This window comes from Cervus elaphus, chromosome 4 (genome assembly GCF_910594005.1).
Source record: "Cervus elaphus chromosome 4, mCerEla1.1, whole genome shotgun sequence".
Classification (NCBI taxonomy): domain Eukaryota; kingdom Metazoa; phylum Chordata; class Mammalia; order Artiodactyla; family Cervidae; genus Cervus; species Cervus elaphus.
The window spans coordinates 41410038-41425510 of record NC_057818.1 but is presented as its reverse complement, the minus strand read 5'-3'; the positions used below and the strand labels follow the sequence as shown (position 1 = coordinate 41425510).

The 15473-nt window shown below is 50.9% G+C and overlaps 1 protein-coding gene across 8 annotated transcripts in view; it reads right to left on the bottom strand.

Moving 5' to 3' along the window:
• The window catches only part of ZNF536 (zinc finger protein 536), a 444782-nt gene that overhangs the window by 226600 nt on the left and 202709 nt on the right, over positions 1-15473 (bottom strand). The gene's annotated exons all lie outside the window — the stretch shown is intronic.

Here is a 15473-nt window from a genome sequence, read left to right as displayed (position 1 = left end):
TGGCTTCCACCAAAACCAGGCAGCACTCTTGGTTTGGGGCAGCTTGCCATGGAGCTGTGGCCGTGTGTGTGTGCATTTCTCTCCCAGCATCAGCTCCAGGGGGCCACAGCTCCCCTTCCACCCGCCCTGCCCACCAGCAAACACTGGGCTCATCCCTACAGAAGGGGCTCAGCCCCTTGGGGCACATGGCAGCTCTCCCAGAGGCCCAAGGTCTGACCCAAGCTAACCTCCAAAATGCCCAGACCCCAACACAGGCCTGCTGAGGAAAGCAGCCCCTGACTTCTGAACAGCAGTCACTTGGGATGCTGTGAATTAACAAATCCAAAGCCACCACCCTCCTCTCAGGCCGGGGACAGAGCGGGCCGGACCACACCCTGCCTTCACTCACATATGCAAAAGTACTTCTGGAAATAGAGACATTGTCCAGTGACAGATGAGTGAATAGACGGAATGTGGCACATCCATGCAACACAGTATTTTTCAGCCTTATAAGGAGAGGAAATCTTGTCACCTCTCACCACACATATGGACCCAGAGGACATCATGCTAAGAGACGAAGCCAGTCACAGGAGGACTCAGCCCATGTGATTCCACTGGCACCCAGAGCGTCAAGTTCACAGAGACAGACAGTAGAAGGGCTACTGCCAAGCTGGGGGCAGAGGAGGGGGTCACTGGTGAACAGGTACAGAGTTTCAGTTCTGCCAGATGAGACGGTGGCGATGGCTGCACCAAAGTACGAATGCATTTAATGCCGCTGAACCACACACTTGGGTGAATTTTGTGTTATGTGCCTTTTACCACCCTGTCTTTCAAAGTGTGCTCACTGAGCCTCCACCATGTGGGGGGCACTGTAGTGGGCACTGGTGATACAGCAGCGAACCAGAGTCCCTGCTGTCGGGGCGCTCACGCGGGGAGTAAACAAAACCACGAGGAAGCACAGCGGTGCACACGACAAGTCACACATATGTAGATTAGCACACAGACCATGATGCTTCCCAAGGTGCTATAACAAGGGTTTTATTCCCCGCATGATGGAAAGTCACTGCAGGGTTCCGAGCATGGAAGGGATGCAGGCTGGCTATGCACCCCAGAGACATCATTCTCACTCACCCCAGCACCCTAACATTCCCACCCACCCCCAGGAAGCTACATCCCCACAGTGCCTGCCCTTAGGGGTTCGGGTATGTTCTATCCAGTCCCCTGAGGAGCACAGCCGTGGACACTGGCGGCCAGCCTCCAGGAGCCCTGCTCTCCCTAAGAAGGAGACCACGGAGGCATCTGCCCCTCCCTCATGGGTGCCCTCCTCTCCACCACTCCCAGCTCCCTTCCCCAAAGCCTCCAGGAGCCTTGCACCGTCCCTTCATGGGGGCGCATACCTTGGAGATGCTAGCATCGCCTCCACCACTAACCAAACAGGGGTATCTGACCCCAAAGCACTGGCTTCACAGACTTCCAGTCGCAGCTGAGTGGATCTGACACATGGTCTCTGCTCCATGTGATTTCCAGGGAAAGTTTCATCAAATCCATGGCTGCCCTGACATATGCTGTCCCAAGACAGTTTTTCTTTCTGACTTTATGAAATGGCTACTAGCAGATTATTTTAAATTTCAGGATAAGGAGAGTCCCATGCGCTGTGGCTCCTAAGCTCCCCAAGGGCCCAGTGTCCTCCTGGCCCTCAGCCTCTGACCAGACTGACACCCCTCAACGCCAGCTGCTTCTTTGGGGCACCATTCTGAAGACCCTACCTGTGATGAGTTCAGTAAGGCTCACCTCCAAGTCCCCAGACCTGCACCCCAGACCATCCACAGTGGCCTTAAAACTAGAACATGGCAACTAAACTCTAGAGTGCCTGCAAGATCACTTTTCAAGCTGCTGGTGAAACAGCTGAAGCCTTTAAACAGTCTGAGGACGGACGATGCAGTGCCCACGGCAACGCCCCTACCCCACTGCCCTGGCCCTCAGCATGCACGCTGGCAGTGAGGCTGCTACCGCATCCACGAACACCCTACAGGGGCAAGGGAGGCAGCTGCTCTGAGGCTCGTGGAGCATGGCCATCCAGAGAGGAGGGGGTGGACCTGGAGCCCAGGTTGCCACTGCCCCAGAGAGGGGTCCTCTGGGTGCTGAGGGCAGGCCAAGTGCCTCCCCGAGAGGACTTGCTCCCAGCGTGGCATTCAGATGCCCTGGGCCCCTCTCTGCCCCCCAGACTCCTTATGCCCTCGGCTCCTCCCACTCCTGGCAGACGGAGACCCAGCCAGTTCACAGAGTCACTGCAGGTCTGTGGTGCAGGCTCTGCGCCGTGATTTCAGGTGGTCCGGAACCTAGAGGGGAAGTGGGGGGCAGGCCTGAGTCCTGGCTGGCTCCTGGGCAAGCACCCTTTGTACCAGGAGAGCACATTTTCATTTCATTCAGTGCAAGTCGACAAGATCCCCAAACATCTGCTATATCCCGTCCCCCACACAGGGGACCATGAGGAGAACGCCCCGAAGACAGCATGATCCCGTCCTCACGGACTCTTGGACCCACTCAGGGCACATGCTGGCTGAGCTCAGAACAGAGGTTCCCTGGAAGGACACCCACCCTCAAGCCCCAACTTCTTCCAGTAGGAGCTTGAGGCCACAGAGGGCTTGGCTGTGAGATGCTGGAAGACAGGGCCCCTGCACTTGCCAAAACTCACATCCCAGGAGCCAGAGCTTCAGCCTGAGGCTGAGGTGGCAACAGGGAGGGGAGCCCGCATTAGCAGTGCTCCAAGGAGCAGGGCCCGGCTGCCCTAGTGACTCAGCGGCAAAGACTCCGCCTGCTAATGCAGGAGACTCAGGTCGGAGTGAGTTCAATCCCTGGATCGGGACAATCCCCTGGAGAAGGAAATGACAACCCACTCCAGTATTCATGCCTGGGAAGTCCCATGGACAGAGGAGCCGGGTGGGCTACAGTCCATGGGGTCAGACACAACTGAAGCAATTAAGCAACAACAGTGAAGGGGCAGGGCCGGCTCAGAACCAGATTCTCTTCCTGCAAGGAAGGCTGGAGGGTCACAGTGCTTCAAGGAGCCTCACAGTAAGCTACCCACCACACACATCCTAGCTACACAACACACATCCCAACACCCACACCAGCACAGGCAGCACACGCATCTCTACCAACACAGGCGTCAGCGCACCAACATACACCGACGTGGCTCCCCAACACACCTGACCACACAACGCACGCCTGACACCTACACCGACACCCACACCACACACCACTGCATACGTCTCAACACACACCTCTCTACTAGCATGTGCCAACACACAAATACGCACACCCCCAAACCACACAGCCACACCAACATATTTGCATACCCTAATGCCATACGCTAGTGGCACCATACTCCCACACATGTACTGACCTTCATATCCCAACCTGCCTGTACACACACCAACACACATACCCAGTGCGTGCACATGCACTTCCATCCCAGTACATCCACAGTCCAAGACACACCCACCGTGCACGTGTGCACACACACGAGCACAGAGCAACACATCCACTCTCAGCAACTACATCCAAAAACCTAAACCATCTTACAGATACGCACACAGCAACCCCAGCCCAGGACAACGTGACCATGCTCACACATCCCAACACAGACAACAAATGTTCAGACGCACACCAGCCTCCAGATACACATACACAGTCACAGCTGTGTGCTGGATGCTCTATTCCCAGAAACTATGGGATGTCTGAACCTGCTAATTCCCCTACACCCAGGAGAGCAGACTCAGCTGAGCTGTGTCCTCCCTGGGGCCACCCTAGGTAGGTCCAGGGCAGCGTGACAGCCCAGGACACTCGCTTGGCGCTGCCAGTGTGACGTGGCCGCTTGGTTCATTTTTAGTGCCACCAGGAACAACAACAAAGAACCCGCAGCCCCTCCTCTGGAAGGCTTCCCAGATGACAACGCTGCCTCCTAATTTACACCTCGGAGGATGGTGCTGACCAGGGAGGAAAAGCAGAGGCCCTCCTCTCTTTCTCTTCCTCTGCCCATGGGGGAGCCCTCTCTTCTCCAGAAAGAGTCAGTGGGTGGGGAGAGCTGAGAGCACGCACCCACTAGACAGTCCTGGCTGTGCCAGCCCCGAGCCTCTGCCCCCCACCCTGTTCTCCAGCCCACCACCCACACCCAGGCCCCCTTCCACCACCGGCCTGCAAGAGAGAGCAGGGAAACGGAAATGGGCTGGCGAGCGTGATGGAGTTGGGAGGGACGCGGAAACTGAGACTCAGGCAGGCTGCACAGGAAGACAGCCGGTCCCCCAAGTCACCAGACCGTGCCCCAGGGGCCCATCCTCTCGGCCTTGGGCCTCCAGGGGCACCCAGGGACACAGCCACAGGACCCTGGCGACTTGCTCTACATGTGACCTTGAGGAGGGGTTGGGGGATCCCTGCAACCGTAGCTTTGGGCAGTCACTTTAAGTCTAAACGTGGCACTCTGGCTGGGTCCCACTCGATCTCAGCAGAGCTGAGCAAGCACTGGGCCATCCCCTTCCTTGACTCTTTTCTGGAAAGACACAAACAGAAGGAAGGAGTACTCATCTGAGTTTCCCACTGTGTGTGAGGGCCAAGCTCCCATCGGCCAGTATGGAGCAGAGCTGGCAAGCAAGGCTTCTGCCTTTGGCCGCGTGCACCCCATGCCCAGCATGACCCAACAGTGGAAATAAAAGGCAAGAGGGCAGACAGACACGGGTTCGAATCTCAGCTCCACTACTTCCTAGCTTTGTAACTCAATACACCCTCTCCTCTGCCAAAGAAGACACAGAAGCACAAAGAGGCGAAGGAGCCCTTGCTGGGTCACACAGCTCCTAAGGGCCAGCACTGGAGCCCTCCCCGTGACCACCACGCTCTTCCACAGCCCTGCAAGCTCTGCCCCCAGGAGGGGAAGAGCAAACCTCCAGCTGCAGAGTGAGGGACCCTGGAGGTGCCCCCTAGTGGCAGGACCCTTCCTCCAGGGCATGGAGGCCTCACACAGGGAGAGCGGGTGGGAAGGCACCCCGAGGAAAGGAGCTACGAGGATCTTCCCAGCCCCACCATCCTCCAGGCACACGGGGCCCCTCAGAGATGACAGGGCCTCCCTACCTGCTCAAGGCTCAAACACAGACATCAACAAGAAATCCCCAAATTCTCAACTGTGCAAACCCTAGGTCTCTGCTCAGTGGATGAGAACCGTGAAAGCTACCCACAGGCCATGGAAACATTGGGAAAGGAGGGGAGAGCAGGGGAAAAACAAGATGAAAGGGGTCTCAGAGCCTTCTAGACTTCCCCACCCCCTCTCTCCCTTGAGGAGGAGAACGCCCAGGCCCCAGGGAGGGGAGCGAGCTGCCTGAATAGCCCAGCAGGGTGGGTAAAGCCTGCCTGTGTAGGGGGCCAAGCTCTGGCTGAAGTCTGTGTTCTGCTAGGAGTCATTTCTTAAACATTAGAAAATGCATTTGTCTCTGGGTTAATAGCCAGGCTTATGACCTTTTAATTCACAGAAAATAAAGGGCAATTGAGGTCTGATGTGTACCAGAAGAAATTGTTTCCACTCATTCTCATAATGGGTCTGTATTTAGTTCATGATCCACCACCCCAAAACAAAAATGGCGCTGTCGGTAGGGCCCAACCTCTACTGATGCTGGACATTTTAACATATGAGGTGGTACAGCCCCCCAGATGACTCACCGGGTCCTCTGTGGGGACAGCTATGGATGGTTCTGAAGTCAGGTCGGCTTGGATAAAATGCAGAGAGTATCTTTCCCAGTGTGGGTCTGACAAACTCTCACAGGCTCGATCTGCAGGGTCCCAACAGGAACCCACACTCCACCTGAGAGCTGACTCAAGACCTCCATCTGCCCATGAACCACAGGGTGGTCAGGGGCAGGTGAGCTGGAGTGAGGAGCCGGCCCCTTGCTCCCTGCTGTGGAGCTCCACCCTGACTCTTCCTGCTGCCCCCTTCAGGGCAGCCCCCACCCCACCCCCAGTGTCAGTGACCGGCTGCCAGGACACACAGGCCACAAAGCTGCGAGTCCTGCACAAGATCCCATCTGGCTCCCTTCTTGGCCTGAGGAAGTGAAGTGAAGTCGCTCAGTCGTGTCCAACTCTTTGCGATCCCATGGACTGTAGCCTACCAGGCTCCTCTGTCCATGGAATTCTCCAGGCAAGAATACTGGAGTGGGTTGCCATTTGGGGGCCCTCCTCAAAAGCAGCGGCTGCACTCTCTGCCAGGGCCTTTTCGGCAGCAAGAAAACTGCCGTTCACATCCAGGGAGAGAGAGGACGGCCGCTCACAGTGGCTGAGCTGGGGGTGCCTCCCTGGAAGTCACTGGGGTGGCCAGGTTCCACAAAGGGAAGGAGTTACCTGCCACAGGTGCTACTGAGGTGACTGGGGTGGTTCTGCCACCGTTTCAGGTCCCTTGGGAACAAATGTGGGCACTAAGGCACGTGGGTCTCCTCCAGGCACTTGGGCACCAAGCAGTAGGTGCATGGGGCAGCCCTCCCACGCACCTACCCCTCTCTGATTAGGATTTGCTGGCTGCCAGGCTCAGGGCCTCTGGACAACACGACCTGTCCATACTCACCCTTGCATCCCCAGCGCCGAGCACGTGACTCAGTGTTCATAACCTATTTAATAAGTATTTGCCCTTGAATGAACAAATGAATTAATGAACAAACCAACAAACGAATGAATTTATGAAAGAACAAAGGAGTCACAGAGTTGCTTGGTGACAGGGACCTACCTAGCTTGAAGGAGACAGATTTCAATATTACCTTGGGAGGAACATTCTCAGTAAAATCTCCCATACTGGAAGAAATGACCTCAAGACATGGCACCCTGCTGGGTAATACACAGCTGCAGCCTATGGGCTGCCATCCTGTGACTTGAGACTCCATTGCCAGAAGGTCCACTTCCAGAAACAGGGAACATAGTACTTGTATGAAGCATTTATAAAAGTATAGCTATTACTGTAGAACAGGCATGCACAAAGGACAGCCCACGGGCCAAATCTTTCTGTGACCTGGCTTTGTAAATAAAGTTTTATTAGAAACCATCAAGCACTTTCATTTATGACAGAACTGAGTAGTTACAAAGGAGCCCACATGGCCTACAACACCTAAATTATTTGTTATTTGAACCTTTACAGAAAGTTTGTTGATCTCTGTGTTGAATATTCAACTGCAAAAAATACATGACATATATTCAAGTAAAAGCTGGATCATATAGAAATCTGTAATGTAGTCGTTTTTTTGTGAAATACATCTTTCAGTGCACAAAAAGGACTGGGAAAGAATGGACTAAAATGTTTGCGGTTGTTATCTCTGAGTGGCAAGGGCAGATATATTTTTACATTATTTTATTTGTATTTATCTGTATTTTCTCAATGTCCAAGATAAACAATAATTAATTTTATAGTAAGAAAAAAAATAATAATGTCATTAAACAACAAAAATAGCAACAAAGAAGTCAGTAAATGGCCCTTTAGGAAGGACCAAGTGGCTGGGGTTTGAAGACATTTCAGAGGGGGTCAGGCCCCATTTGGGAACAGATGCATGCTGCCAATGGTCTCCTACACAGGGATTATTTTATGTCACACAGCAGCTTTGCTGAAGTATCACTTCAATTTTTCAAGGCAAATTACTTTTAAAAAAAGAACCTAAAACACCTATTTTAGCAGCAAATTTAACAAAATATATTTAGCAATAAAGAGAAGCATGTATCTGTCTTGGTCTTCAAGGGAACAACCACTGCACGCATTTTACATTGAACTAAACATAAGCAGGTTGGAAATTTTCCAAAATGCCTCTCAAGATGATTGAAGACAACCGAGGGTGTCCAAAAACCACGATGACAACCACTGAGCTAAGAGTTTTGGGACATTACTGTAATGAAGAGATGAGAGTGCCTTGAAGGGAACCTGTCTCATCATACATCAAATGGCTTTGGAACTGAGGTCAAACCAGAGCAAAGAAACTGGTGTCCACCCAAGTCCCGGCCCAGCAAGACACCTCCCTGGGGGAGAGAATGGACCCTCTCTGGCGTCCCCAGAACCCAAGGACCAGAGTAAATCATCATGGTCACCCCAAGGTGTGCCCTGCTCCCAGCAAAAGCTGAAACATGACCCCACCCCTTAAAAGCAAGTGATGAGGCATCAAAAGCCAACCCACCCACCACCCACTTCCTTCTGCCAATACCTGGCTGGGCATCCCCAAGAGGATGGTCAGCTCCACCAGGGAGTCAGCTTATCCTGTGCCTCCCATAGCCCGTGGACACATGCCACATGTCACACAAAACCCCAATGCTGACAGCAACGAAGACATGGATCCCACAAGCAGCCAGGCCCTGGACAACCTTCCCTTGGTAGGAAAAGCAAACAGACCCAGGCACACGAATTCCACCCACCACCGCCTCTACCAACAGCACAACTCCCTTTCTGCCTGGCCCACCCATCAGGGAGCTGGAGGGAGTGTTCAGACACGCACTGTTTTGGAGTTCTGCAGCCTATTTTGAAGATGTGGATCAAGGAGAGGATGGCAGCAAATCTCTGTGCTTAGCTCGGCCCTGTCACAAACCAAGCCCCCCAGTTCCCCATTCTGTCTCCCCAGCCCATGTTAGAGGCACAGTATTCACCTCTTATGATTATATTAACAAGCTCCATTATTACAGAGTTGTCTTGGGAACTAACCAGGACTGTCCTGGCTGGCTCCACAGCACCCACAGCATACCAGGACTTAGGTGAAAACAGTAAGCAAAACACAATACAAGATAAATAAATGGAAATACAGCCCCAGGAAATTGCGTGCACTCCTGACAAAGAAAAGCTACACCAAATCTGGCTCAGAATCCAGTGGAGGGGCCCAAACAGAGTGAAAAACCACGGGCACAGAAAGGAAGACCTGCTTTAGCTACCCAGCTCCTAGGGGACCCCCAAGCCCTGCTCAGGTGCCTCTCTGCTCAGGTTCTGCCCAAGAAAAAAGGCCCAAAACTCTGCCCAAGTCCTGCTCCCCTGAGCTCCTTTGCAAGGGCCCACAGCTTTCCGAGAAGGGGTTTCCAGATGGCGCCTGGTGGCAGCAGTGCCAAACTCCACAGCTTAAGTAAATGTTGCCGTCGCCCCGTCCTGCCAGGAAAAGGCAAGGGGGACCCACGGCTCTTCTCAGCTGCTGCGACGCTTGCTTCCCGGAGAGAACAGAGAGTCCCCACCACCTGCCCTGCACCCTGCTGGAGAGCCCCTTTTCCTCTGCGTTTGTGAGCCTCACTGCCCCTTTCTACACGCCAGCCCGGTCCACACAGGTGGGGGATGAGCTGTCAGATGCCAACAGAGGAGAGGGAAGTGAGGAACCCAGAAGGGCAGCAAGCAGGCCCAAGGGTCACAGATGGCAAAGGTTCCAGCCCAATCATCACGAATTTGGGATGTTTGCACAAATCCAACCTCCTGATCTCTGCAGGTGTTTCTCCACCCCTACCATCAACGCTCCAAAAGCCTGACAGTTATGGGAGTTAAGCCTCACTTCTCTTCCGACCTCACGTGCTCAGAGCACTGCCATGTGCTCCCAGCATGGGTCCCTCCCAGGTCTCCCTCCATTCTCCACCTCAACATCCCAGATAGTCCAGAGGCGTCCCCCGGAATCCAGGGGAATCCTGAGGGCCAGTGGAACAGGAGGTTTACTGAAGCCTGTACCTGTCTCCACCCCGGAGACATCAGGGCTACCTCCCAAAACCTCCTCTAGAGGAGGGCAGAGCCAGGCACTGGCTGAGGTGGAAAGCAAGGAAGACTCCGTGCTTTACAGGCTCAGGAGTGCACGTCTCATAACAGGCACAACGCTTCATGCCAATGAACGGGTTCAAAGGCATAAGAGCCCGATGGAGAAGGAATCCAGTGAACAGGAGGACCCAAGGTGCTCCCCAAACAGAGACTGTCCCCGCTCTGTGGGAGCGGCTGCTGGCAGTGCCGACACATTGGGCCTACGTCCCCAGGTACCTGAGAAGGAACAGCAAGAGAGTGGGTGGTGAAAGGTGGCTCCAGGCAGCTCATGACACATGCTTTGGACCAACAAGCAGAGGCCGCGCTGTGGCCACTGGCAAAGCAAACCTCTAATGCCAAGGTGGTGGCCAACCTGAGCTCGAACCTCGCATTCCAGCTAGCGGCAATCACGCACCTAAGGCTTCACGCTCTGTTTTGAACACTGACTGCTTAATTCTTTGCCTCACTGTAACCTGTCCTTAGCTAATCTGTGTTTTTCTTATGACCATTAAATTTAGATTGAAATGAACGTTTGTTCCTTGTATTAACACGCATACAGAAGGAGCACCCCACCGTGGACACGCGGGGCTTCCTGAGTTCTCGGGCAGGAACACAGCATCCCTAGGAGCGCAGGAGGGGGACACGAAGGTGGGCAGAGTGAGGCGGGGCAGCTAAAAACGGCAGGGCTCCAGTGACCCTGCGGTGGGAATCGACCCCGCGGACAGAAGACGGTGGCCTGGGAATCTGGGAATCCTTGGGAAGGAGGAGGAAAGAGGTTTTGCTTCTGGGATCTCGTGTCACACATCTTTTATATCACACTTCCTATTTGAAGACTTCAAGAGCCAGTATGATTTCTCTCTTTCTGAAATGCTAAGTGACAGCGCCATCGGGCAGCCCCGTGGAAGTGGGATTTACAGCTCCACGCAAAGGGGTGAGAGAGGCAGCCAAGGCCCCGGGGTGGTACTGAGCGTTCCCAGGCACAAGACCATCAAAGGGCACAGAGTGATCGGAAGTTTATAAAAAGGAGCTGCTGCCAGGCGTCCGGCCCCCTCACGGGAGACAGGCGAGGTGAACCAGCATCTGAGGACTCCTGCTCCCAGCTCCAGCACCACGCCAAGTGGGCGGACCACCTCCAGTCCCAGCAGAAAGGCGGGAGAGCAGGGGGAGCCCACTGGAGCCCTGACCTCTGCCCCGTCGGACAGAAGTCTGGCCAGCCTACTGCCCAGGCCGGGCCAGCTCCCGGGAGGCAGGGCCCACCAGCATCTGCCCGGGCATGGCTTCGGCACACACAGCCGAGCCTCCGTAAATCTCCACAAACACGGCGGCCGCCTGCACACTCTTCCACGTCGGGACGGAAAAGCTGCATATGGCGCTCGGTTTTAACAGCTGAGCTTTAAAAAAGTGCAGCTTTTCATCTCACTGAACCAGCTCCCAAATTAAAGGGTGGGGGAGGGAGAGAGAGGAGGCAGGAAAAGAGAGGCTGGAGTGGACAGGGGGAGCCTTCCACGCTAAATTCGATTTTACAAGGAATTTCAGACTAGTATCTGCTCCAAAGGTCCCTCTGGAAAATGAAATCATAGTCCCTGTTTGTCGTCCCCAAGTTTACTAATTTCATCCTTTAAAAAATAACTTTTCTTTTTTCTGCTTTTAATAAAAATGAAGGAGTCCATCGATGAAGAAATCACTCGCGTGCCTTAGATTGGGTTAACAATTTTTAAGCAAATTTGTAAATGGGATTATTGTTTTCCAAAGTTCTACTCAGCGAACAGATTAGCGGCCACAATGCCCAGGGGCCGTCCCCTGGTCCTTTTAATTCCGCGCCTGGAGGTGGAAGGTGCTGGGAGAGGAATGGGAGGGAGAAGCCTGATAGAGGGCAGTTTTCCTGGAATCGCCTGGAAACTTTTACTTTCTGTTTCCTCTGCTGATAATGACTGTCTTCGCTCTGCAGCCAGCCCCCCTCTCCTCTCCCAGCCCCCTGTTGCTGCCTGCCATCCCCGAGCTCCAGTATAAAGTTTGGCTTTTGCAGCAGGAAGCAGCTGGGCCAAGCAACCAGCGAATGATAATGACCTCAGAAATCTGCTGTTCGCTCGGCAACAATAGGGTGCTCAGTCTACTGGAAAATTGTGTTCATCAGCTAACTCTGCTCAGTTACTAATTGACATTGCCAAATATTTTAAGAACAATTGGAATGCACGAGCAAAAAAAAAAAAAAAAAAATTTGAAGATCTTAATCCTCAGACTTAAATGTTTTTCTTTTTCTTTTTTTCCCTTCTTTCGAGTGCCCAGATTTGTTTGTGTGGAGCAGGCAGTGGTTATCATGAATGGGGGCAGGGAGGAGGAGCCACATGAGAAAAAGAGGTGGAAAAGAAAGAAAATCTATCATATCACTATACACCCGATGTAAATGCAGGGGAGCCCTGGATAAAGGCCTTTGATGCTGTGGTCAATGGGCCAGCACAGGATGGAGACCCAGCATTTCAGGAATGTGCTCGGCCAACAAAAGAAGAGCCCGCAAGGCTTCCAGCCCAGCTGATCAAATAATCCTTGTCCATCTCAAAATATCATACCAGAAGTAGTAGGGGTTAACAATATTTTCATCTTTCCATCTCTTCCTGCCTGGCTTTCCATTGATCACGTAACTTAGCCGACTTTATTTAATGAACAGAGGGTCAACGCATTCAATTACCCCTTTCCCACCATCAACACTTCAATTAGCCCCTCTCCAAAATTATGGGGAATGCAGAAGGTAACTGCCCTGTTGGATATAATGAACAGTATCGTTTCTTAGTACATTAAGTTTTAATTATTCCGAGCATGATTTCTAAAGCAAAATCTAAAGAAACAGAACTTTGGTTGTCTTCTGACTCAGGATAAGGCTAGAATTGGAGCACAGCCTTAGACGAGATTTTAGGGAAAGATACAGAGATTAATGTCGTCGGAGAGTTTGCACGCGAGCCAGAAATGAGGGAGCATCAAAACACCCGCCCCGTTTTCTAAATGTCATAAAAGAGTAAAAAATTTTAAGCCGCTGTTTTCCAAATAGTCTCCCTTTGCATTGTACACGGAGGCAGAAATGACATCTACTATGGTGTGAAATTAGTGGTAAGACAAATCAACAACAACAACAACAAATAAAACAAAGGGGAAAGATGGGGAAGTGATCTGTGTGACTAGTTTTGTCCATTTTCTGTTAGAAAATATGACCTCTCAATTTGTCAAAGGTCCTAGTTTTCGCAGTTGATCTTAAGCTTGGTTCTCAGCAGTTTGGAGAGCCAAAGAACAAACACATTTTCTGGTTCACTGGAATCATTTTCACATGTTCACTGATTCAAACATTCTTTTGCTCACATAACAAACAGCTGCATCCCACATTAGCCTAGCCAGTGACAGTCGCCCATCTCGGCAATAACTGTTTGATTGCAAACTTGACCCCTTCTTCGTCTCGGTCTGAGCAAGACATTTTTAAACAGCCACTCCGTTCCAATCCTCCTTTGCAAAGAATTACATCTGATAACAAAGGACGTCTCTGCCACTCATTGTAAGCCTTCTTCTGGAGATCTGTTCTAAGAGGCTCTCTGTAAAAAGGTTTTTTATGATGAATTCAGAACTACTATCATGTTAAGAGCAGCGATTTATAAAGAAGAATTCATTGGTTAAGATCTGAAAAAATAGTTTCTCAGGCCCTACTGACCCAGTTTTCAACAAAAAAAAGAATCAAGTGATGCAAATTAAGTTTTGCGACATTGTTATGCAGTCTGAGAAATTTGTAAAACCGTGTTTTTGCAGTTATTTCTTAATAGAAGCCTTAATAAGTACTTCTTTCTTTACTTAAGGGCTTAAAGATTTTTTTCTCCCCTTCACCTTGCAAGTTTCTCTCTAACAGGTAATAATAAAATACCTATTGTGTCAAGATTTTTATTTAAATGCTTATTTTAATCGCACTTTATACAAATCAGACTTCTTAGAAATAAGAGGGAAGACTAACCTGATTTGGTTAAGGGTCCTAATCCCAGGAAAACTTGAATGGCCCAGGCGTGCGACTGATTTAGGCTGCATATTGGTATGCCATCAATTTTCCTACTTAGTCAGAAAATTATGAAAGGGTCTAATTTGAATATGAAGAAAACAAAGAAGTCAACCAGAAATGAAAGAATCAGTATTCACAATTGTATGATACTTCAATGAGGGAAATAAAAGTGAGAAGATAACCACAACTCAAGTATAATTCTCCTTTGAGTCCCAAGCCCGGTTGGTTCTTTTAAGCAAAATGGACTTCTTTCAACAGAGTATTTAGAGATTTGGAAACAACAGAGATAGGAATAGCATGAGGCTATCACTTGGCCAGAAGGTGAGAAAAACACGGTAAACACGTCATTAATAGAGCCGAACATTTGGTGTCGGAATATTCTGCTGAGACCTTTTCATTTCAGCGGGGCTGGGAGACGGATGAAAATCTGTCAGTGTTAACTCCACGTCACTCCAAAAAGTTAGGAAAGCCAGTTTGTGCTCTGCTTTCTGCCCCAGAAAGGTCCCCAATCCAAAAACCGTGAGATGACACTCTCCAGGAGAGGGGACCGCCTCACGGGAGGCCGGAAGTAATCCGTCCTGACAATGGGACGCCTGGCACTTTGCTGCCTTCCTGCACAAAGATCCACCTCAGAGCGCTCGCCATCCGGCAGCAACACTGGAGAACCCTTGCCCGGGTTCTGGGCGGTGGTCACTCCAGGCAACGTGGCCTAGCCCTCCGTGGTGCTGCAGTCCTCCTCAGACGCTTCCAGAGTGTCTCAGCAGAAGTGAATTGCAAACGAGGCTAGGACTCCAGGAGTAGACAGTGTGTTTCATGGGTGTTTAAGCAGCGGCATTAAGTGCTATCGGAATCTCTGGAATGTGCAGTGCAGATTTATGTGTCTTAACAATTCTTTACTGGTTCGTAATAAGCCAGCGGACTCACACTTTATTTTAATACTAATTTTGTCCTAGAAGAAGGGAATACTGATGCATGACAAGAACAACACAACTAATCTGGCATCTACTTAATAAGTGTAGCAGTGAATTGCCTCCAATACTGAAATATTTATCGAAACTGAGAAGGGAAAAAAAAAAGAAAAGGGGAAAAAAAACTTAAAAAATGACCCTCACCAGGGTGTTGCCACATCTTTAACAGTGGGCAATGCAGTGCCTTGAGGTGCCTCAAACTGTCTTTCATTTTCTAGACTTAATGGCTGATTGCAGAAATCAATGTTGCCATTAGTAACAGGGTATTTGTTATGGCATGATTTCCTCTGTTGTTAGGCTGCAGAATGATTACAGTATTAGCGAGATGCTTTCTTTATAAAGGGCTAGAGATATAACTTTCAATTTACTATCCATTAGTAAGGGGCTTTGGAAATATGGATGAAGGCAGCAAGCTTACCTGCTGTTAGGTAGTGATTTTAATTTAGCTGTCTTAGGATAGTGGGATATTTTTTTTTTCTTTTTTTTCCCCCTCAAACTGGGCCAGGAAGCTTCAGCATTTCACAGACATTTTGATGACAGATTTTCTGCTTTGCTATTTTAGACCCCAAAGCTGTATCGCCCGTGTAACACAGTACAATTTAAGACATGAAGTCGCGCATCTGTGTTTCAAACCTCTGTGCTTTTCCAAACCATCAGAGGAGAATGGTGTGGTTCTTCAGGCTATAGACACCTGGCAGGTGAACCGAGCTGTACTTTAGGAAGGGGACTGGAGACACGT